Source organism: Cupressus sempervirens, chromosome 5, assembly GCF_028749045.1.
Source record: "Cupressus sempervirens isolate cs-2001-9-10 chromosome 5, ASM2874904v1, whole genome shotgun sequence".
Lineage (NCBI taxonomy): Eukaryota > Viridiplantae > Streptophyta > Pinopsida > Cupressales > Cupressaceae > Cupressus > Cupressus sempervirens.
The window spans coordinates 553612540-553620287 of NC_143122.1; positions in this window are offsets into that span (position 1 = coordinate 553612540).

The following is a 7748-nucleotide window of genomic DNA, read 5'->3' on the forward strand; positions in this document are numbered from 1 at the left end:
TAGAGCTAGATTTTACATAATATTTAAATCCCTTGATCATTACATGATTTCTTCTCAACTTTTTTTCTCTTTTGGGGCAAAGCAACAATTTTCAGTTTTACCTTTCTCAGAACACTACCCATTAAATTCTCCATTAAGGGAGTGTTCAAGTGTTATGTTCCTCCTAGTTTACCTTTTTTTAACACTTTATTCCTCAACCATATGCCTACCTTGATCCATATAAAGAATTTTTGGGAACTTCAATTGAGGCCAACTTAGATGATAGGTTGGATTTCATGGTAGAATGTTTCCATTACTCAAACCAATCACTTTCTCCACTTTTACAGAAGACAACTCATGCCTTTCTTATGTCATTAGTTATAGCCCCAAACACCAAGTCTTCATGTATGGTGGTTGAAAACTTGGAAGCTCATCCTTTTTCAACTGAATTATAGTTTAAGTTGGTATAATTTTTTCATGCAAAGAATATATTTGACACTTATGTTTCCATAAGAGGAGAACTTAACACATATTTTCATTGGTTGAAGGTGGGTGATCATTATAGTAAATAATTCTTTAATTATAGTAAATAATTCTTTAATTATAGTAAATAATTCTTTAATTATAGTAAATAATTCTTTACTTCTTTGCACCTAAGACATTCCACCTCAGGCATTAAAAATATCAGAGAAGGGAAAAAATTTTCTAATAAAATTCCATATAATATGCAAGATTCTTTTTCTCATTACAAACAAGTTTCCGTTGCCCAAGTTTCCAAACTAGTCTCTCAAAAGGCTTTAGAGAATTGTTTAGCACGTGTTCCAATCATTTCTCAACTCTCAAAAAACCTTATATGAGAATAACTTGACTATTCAAGGCCTTAGGAAGGAAATTTTCTCAATGGTAGATGATAAATCCCCTCATTGTGATAGTTTCCCATGAATTTTACGAAGCCCTTTGGGATTTTGCACGATCTTACCTTCACAATGTATATTTAGAAGAATTCTATTTGGGATAATTATCCTAACAAAATAAATAAAGGAATCATAAAATTCATACCTAAGTTAGTGATCCTAGGGATATTTGAAATTAGTGCCCCATCACCCTAATCAATGTCTCCTATAAAATAATTGCAAAGGATTTGGATTAAAAAATTTACCATCTACACCCCTAGATTGTTCATGTAGAACAAGCATTATTTATCTAATCTAGATTCATATTGGATGATATAATTGTTATTTGGGAAGTTATGGATTGGGCTTGTCACTTTGGCTAACCTTCTATTTTTCTCAAAATTGATTTTCAAAAAGCCTATGACTAAATTTAGTGACTTTTTATTCTTTCTATGTTATATGCATTAGGCTTTGGCCCTCATTTTGTGGGCTAAAATCCTTTTTGTCAATGCTAATGCCTGCCTCACCATTAATGACAATCACTCTAACACATTTGGCTTACATAGGTCCATTTTCCAAGGCTATCCTTTGGACTTTAAATCTCTATTTTTTGATCACTAAAGGATTTGATTATTTGTTACCTTCTGTCATTTTTGTTGGAAGAGTTCATGGCATTTTATTGCATAATTCCTCCTCTTGTCTTATCAATGGCTACTTTGGCGATGATTATTTTTTATCCCTTATACAGGGTGAAGCAAATGTTTACCAAATGCTTCATTGCCATCATACTTTTCTCTTAGATTATGGCTCATCCATTCAATGGCATAAGACCCTTTGCCACTGCTACTCTTTTCTTCCACCTCATTGATAGATGCTGAAATATATGATTAGAAATGGATTTGACATGGTCATGTATTCCATTTTTTGAAATTATTTTTCCTTTCTTGGATCTGTACTACAAAATTTCAAAATGTGATCCTCTCCAAAATTGATGCCAAGTTAGTGCATTGGATAACTAAGTATTTCAAGTTTGTTCAAAGACCCATTTAGCTATACATGTGTATTGTTAATCATGTTGGTCTCCTTCAAAAGTCATCTATGCCAAGCAAGAGCATCTATTAGGGGATTTATTATAGGTCTAAGATACTCAAAGACACATATTTTACCAAATTTCCAGTTAGAATTGATGTCTCTCTTTCCATGCTATTGGGCCTAACCTCATTTTCACAGAAATGCAAGACCATAATCTCAATGTTAAGTGGGTGGTTTGTAGCATTATAGGAGATGTGGCTTAGAAATTTCTTTTGAGACATTGCATCTCCTCTAGCTACCCTCTGTATCAACCAACCTAGAGAGACAGGCTTTCCAACCCTACTTTTTATGTGAGAGTGAGTGCAAATCCATGGGAATTTTATTGCAAAGAGCATTTGGTGTGCATGAGAGGCTTCCAAGCCTTGGCTAATATGACATGATTATGGTTTTCGTGATGGCCTTTCTTTCAATCAACATAATCTCTGGTGAATATCGTTAATTCAAAAATAAGGGCTTCCTCTTTCTTAAATTCTGATGTCCATGCTCTGCACTTTAACAAGTATGGCCTCTAGACTCTACAAGATGTTTCTTGCAGAGCCACAATATCTCTCTACAATTGGGAGGATGCTTAGACCCAAATCTAGCTCACCCATTGGGACAAAGATGTATTTTAGTTACTTGTTTCATTTTTGACTTAAGAGCTTTGCATAAGATTGGGATAAAATGTCATATCCGATGGTGGAAACACTGGAGATGATACCCAGACACAACTTTTCAGTGTTATCGACCAACACATGCTAGCTATGACTCTCTTTCTATTTGTTGATAGTGGAAGTTTTGAATCAACAATGACACTTGCAATCTTCTCATTCTACATAGAGATTGCATTTTACTACCATATGGTCTTGTTTGTAAAAAATTTTGTCTTTTCATGATAAACTACTTGGTTTAACTCTTCAAACGCAAAACCAATTCAAAGACAAAACAAAACCAACAATTGGGTCATGTTGCAATGAGATTGTGTAAACGCCCTCTAAATTTTATAGGGTATAACTCCCCTATAAGATTTACAATGAATCAACTAAATTGTAATTGATAATTCTTTTAACCTGAAAGAAAGAAAGGTTTACAAACATCTATCCATAAAAATGACATAGATGCTAGGGAATAACTAATTGAAAGGAAACAAAAAGTAAATGACACAAAGTTCATTTACCCAAACACTACATGAAAGTAAAGATAGGAAAAAAAGCATATCATTCTTCCCAAATACACGAGTAACTACAACTCATAGTTTGAATGATAATCATGATGACGATCATATGTAATAGGTACATGTTTAAAGAAAACCAATATCACCCTAAGATGAATATTAATCAGAAAATAAACGTTTAAACTCAAAATTTCAAGTATGTTGATATTTTCCCTCTCTAAACACAATAAAATAACAAAGCTTTTTTTATTCCTATACATTAATCACTATTTGAAAATGAGATACCCCTTTCCCTGCATTACAGTTAGAATCAAAACTTCTTCCCCTGAGCAGAAAGTCTAATAGAAAAGAAACCCTCAAACTGGAACCCTAATCCTTTTTTCTCTCTTATATTCATCTTCTCCTCTTGTCAGTTTCTTGTTAGTTTGGAAAACTGATTCTTTTATGTTGTGGCACTTTAGGATCTTAGAAAAAACTCTTATGAATATTTTCTTTTATCTCTTGGCTACAAGAGCTAGTTCCCCTTTGGTATCTTGAAAATTATTAAATAATATTTCATTAAACTCATTATCTAGTATGCACACATGGTTGAGATATAGCTACATTATATTTCACAATCATCACATATGGATTCTATTTGGTAGTCTCCATTTTATCGAAGTAGCTACATTATATTTCACAATCATCGCACATCAATCCTATCCTGAATTTTGTCAAACAGGTCTCATGCACGTTGTGCTTTCCATGTTATAATATTCCCATTTGGTGGCAGCTCCATATTTAAAATGCAAGAATCTAGCTCTGACACATAGTTACCCGATGGGTTCCTCCTCACTTATCACAATGCTCGGGTTCCTATCACATGGACTCATATGTGCAATTATTAAGGAAGGGAAACCTATTGACACGGTGTATTTGACTTGGTCCATTCCTCAACTTCTTCGAGCACCATCAAGCTTTAGAGCCAACAATCCTTTCTCTGAAAAGAACTATGATTCTGTCTTTAACTTGTAGTTTTGTGCTTCTACACCTAGGTGTACCAAAGCATCTGAACCAAAACATGTGAACTTTCAAACTGGAAATCTGGTGTGCACCCCTGGACGTATGAACTTTGAGACCTTAATCAACCATGGAATCAATATAAATCTGAATCCTTCAAGTACTGAACTGCATTACAAACTTGACAAGGTGAACCTTTGAACTTTTGAATCATTAAAACTAAGCCTCGAGAATGGGTTCCACATGGTTCTGAAGTCTTTTGCAACTTGGTTCAAAGCAAACCCACTGAACTTTTGAACCACTTGCAATTAGTTCAACGAGTACATAAGTGTTTCAAAAACACTTTGTATCATTTGAAACTGTTCACTTGATCTTGTACTTTGGCACATGTGTCATTTGGTTCGTTGTTATTACAATTAATCTGAACATTGCCTTCATAAAACAAGACTTCACAAAACACTTTCCAATATTGATCAGAGGAGATTTTAAAAAAAACCATGAAAAAGCCATTAGGAAAAATGGATTTTCAAACTCAAAATTGGGGTTCAAAACACCAACAAGCCTAGTATTACATAGCCCAAAATTGGACATTTTACCATTTGATTTTAGGGTTTACCTTTAGATTATTGTCTCTGCCATTTGGGTATTCCAGATCTTCGTTGTTCCTTTTATCACAATGTAAATGTTTCCTTCATCTCTTTTGATTTTTTGAAGAGCTCAATATTTTTGGGTTCGGCTTCACAATTTCTTTTCCTCTTTTTTCTCGCCATGTTTGCTTGGAAAATGGTCCTCTTGGGAAACAACCCTAGATTCCCATTCCCATATCTACAGCTTTGGCACACTTTCAGAATAAAAATTTTATTTGTAATTTGGAAATAAAGAAATGCAATGCTTTTTTCAAATATAATAATTGATACTAATGTATTTTTGTTTGCTAAATCCTGTATTTGCAATAATGTTATAGTCAAATTTGTGTTGCAAAGATAAAATTACCCTTGAGGTTTCCCATTTATAGAAGCTCTTTTTCAAGCATTAAGGAAATGCTCCCTGCACTATGAACTAAGTTCCTCCAGATGCCTCAACTTCTAATGCCTATTCCATTTCTCTTGGTTGGCGTCGTGGAAAAAGTGGCTCCAACAAATAGGGTGATTCTTATTCTAAGCCTCTACATGGTTAGTCTCCCCCTCACTGTCATTCGCCACAAGGTATTGTCATGCCTCCATGCCCATGAGGTTCTCCCTTGGGTTGGGCGGTGTTGGTTGCACCCACTTGACCCCCACCTACTATCATTGGCTTGCAGATTGGTGGTGATGGTTCAGGATGACCCCTCCTCTTCCAAATATTTTTTTAGATTGTACTAACAATCTCCCCTCCATAGAAGAAAAGGAGGAAGAAGATAAACGCTTCTAGACCCTAAACCAATGCAAGAAACTAGTTGAGGAGGAAATAAAGATGAACTAGACCAATGACTAAGTTCATAAGAATTATTCATAGATCAGCAAGGGGAAAAAAGTCGGGACCAATTTTCACCTTCCTAATAGGCAAGATAAGTTGTGGCAAAACTTTTCTTCTTTACTTGAAAGCCATAAATAATCATAAATACTTGAAACCTTATTTTGCATTGAGCTTAGAATTGCTAAATTCTATGACATTCTAAATTTTGAAAAAAATTAATATGACACTTTCTTTTTTTTGGAGAGAGCTATAATGACAATTAAACAATAATCAATGAATTTTTTTTACAATAAAATGTTTTAAATGAATGTATTTCCCCCGATACTTTATACTTCTTCTCAACATGTTACACACTTTTAAACCAAATTTTTCCTAGAGAACATTTTTCCCACCTTTGATTAGCCTCGCGAATGGCAGGCAATGCATTTCAGCACACCAATAGTTAAGACAGCACATTTCTTCCAAGCTTATAATGGCACCATTTTTTAAGCAAAGGCTAAAATGCATGATAGTAGTTGAGAAAGCCCAACCATGTTTTAACGAGATGGAGATATGAAATTAATAAGTCTTTGGAAAGGCAAATATAAATATCAGGATTTTGTGGAGAACATGGGCAGGGTTAGAACTTAGATGATATCTTCATGCTTTGTTGGGATTGGTATTCATCTAAATATTTTGTTGTGATAGATTTCATGAGCTGACCATGTCTTAGCTGTACGTTGGCCATGTTTTTCTTCTCCTAGTCCTCTCTGATATGGATTGTGGGTTCCTTTGATCATCTTAGGGCTTTTTGAAGAGCATTACACAATTGTTTTCTATTTGAATTGACAACTTCTTGTCTTTAGGTTTAAAACTAGAGTTTTCTTTATATTACTAATAGTTTTATTTTAGTTAATTTGAAGGTCATTGACTTGTTTGTTCATGCAAAATTTATAGAACACATTAAGGCTTGATTCCTAGACTAAAAGTGTTAAATAGTCAAAATTGACTTATTTATGAAGCTTAATTTCTTCCTTAGTGTGTGATGTTTAAGCTTGACCTAAAATTTATTATTCCTCGACCACTTTTGTGGCTATCTTCTTTTGTAGCCACTTTTTAAATTTAAACTTATTGATGCAATTCATATGTTACTCTAAAATATTTTTAGATTGTCCCTTCATCGATCTTTTGACTGCTCAAAAAGATTGTTGTTCTGCTATAATATTACATGCCATTTTGTTTTTACCATTTGAAGTATGTATGTTGGGAGACAGAGTGAAATACATATTGCCATGCAAACTAGGGAAATTAGGATTATCTGGAATCCAAATTTGTCTTGATTGCTTGGTTAGATTTAGTATAAGATGAATATGTCTTTTTTTGGAAAGTTTTGGAGTTTCACAAAGTATCATTTAGATTCAATGAGTGCTAATTGTTTCATTCATTCTTATGAGAGATAGATTTGTGTGAATCACTACTCATGAACCACAAATCAATGAGTTTGATTCAAAAATTGAATCTTGATAGCAATATCATAATTTGACTTGCTTTAGAAAAAAAACTTTTTAAATAAAATTCTTTTTTATATAATTTTTACCCAATAAAAAGAACCATTTTTCTAATGGTAGACATGTCTCACTAGTTGAAAATATTTTTTGTCATTTCTTTCATATTTTAGTTGTTTTTTAGCTCTGCACTGATTCATCTAAATCCCTATATCTTATTCAAGGATGAAAATTATTGTTACAAGAATGAAAATTATTGTTTCAATGACCTTTATCATGAATTTTGTATCTTACCTTTAAGATTGACTGACTTGCACATGAAAACTATAATTTTAATGACCTTTATCATGAATTTCTTGTTAATACATATACGAATTCATAAGTTTTAGATTAAGGTAAAAGAAGGTTTTGAAGGGGCCCCGAAACCCTTTACATCTAAGAGAAAGATAAACCCTTAAGCACAACCAGGTTATAAAAGGACCTGAAACCAACAAAACAACTAGATCAAGTTTTACAGGGACCTAAGACCAATAGATGAGACCAAATAAAACAATCAAAACAATACTAGAACTTGGAAAGTCAACAGACTAGAACAACAACCTAAAAAACCTCCCAAACCAGTTTCTAATGAACTAGTAATGCAACCAGATCACCATCACAAAAAACTAGACATCATAGGGAAACAAAAGGTTT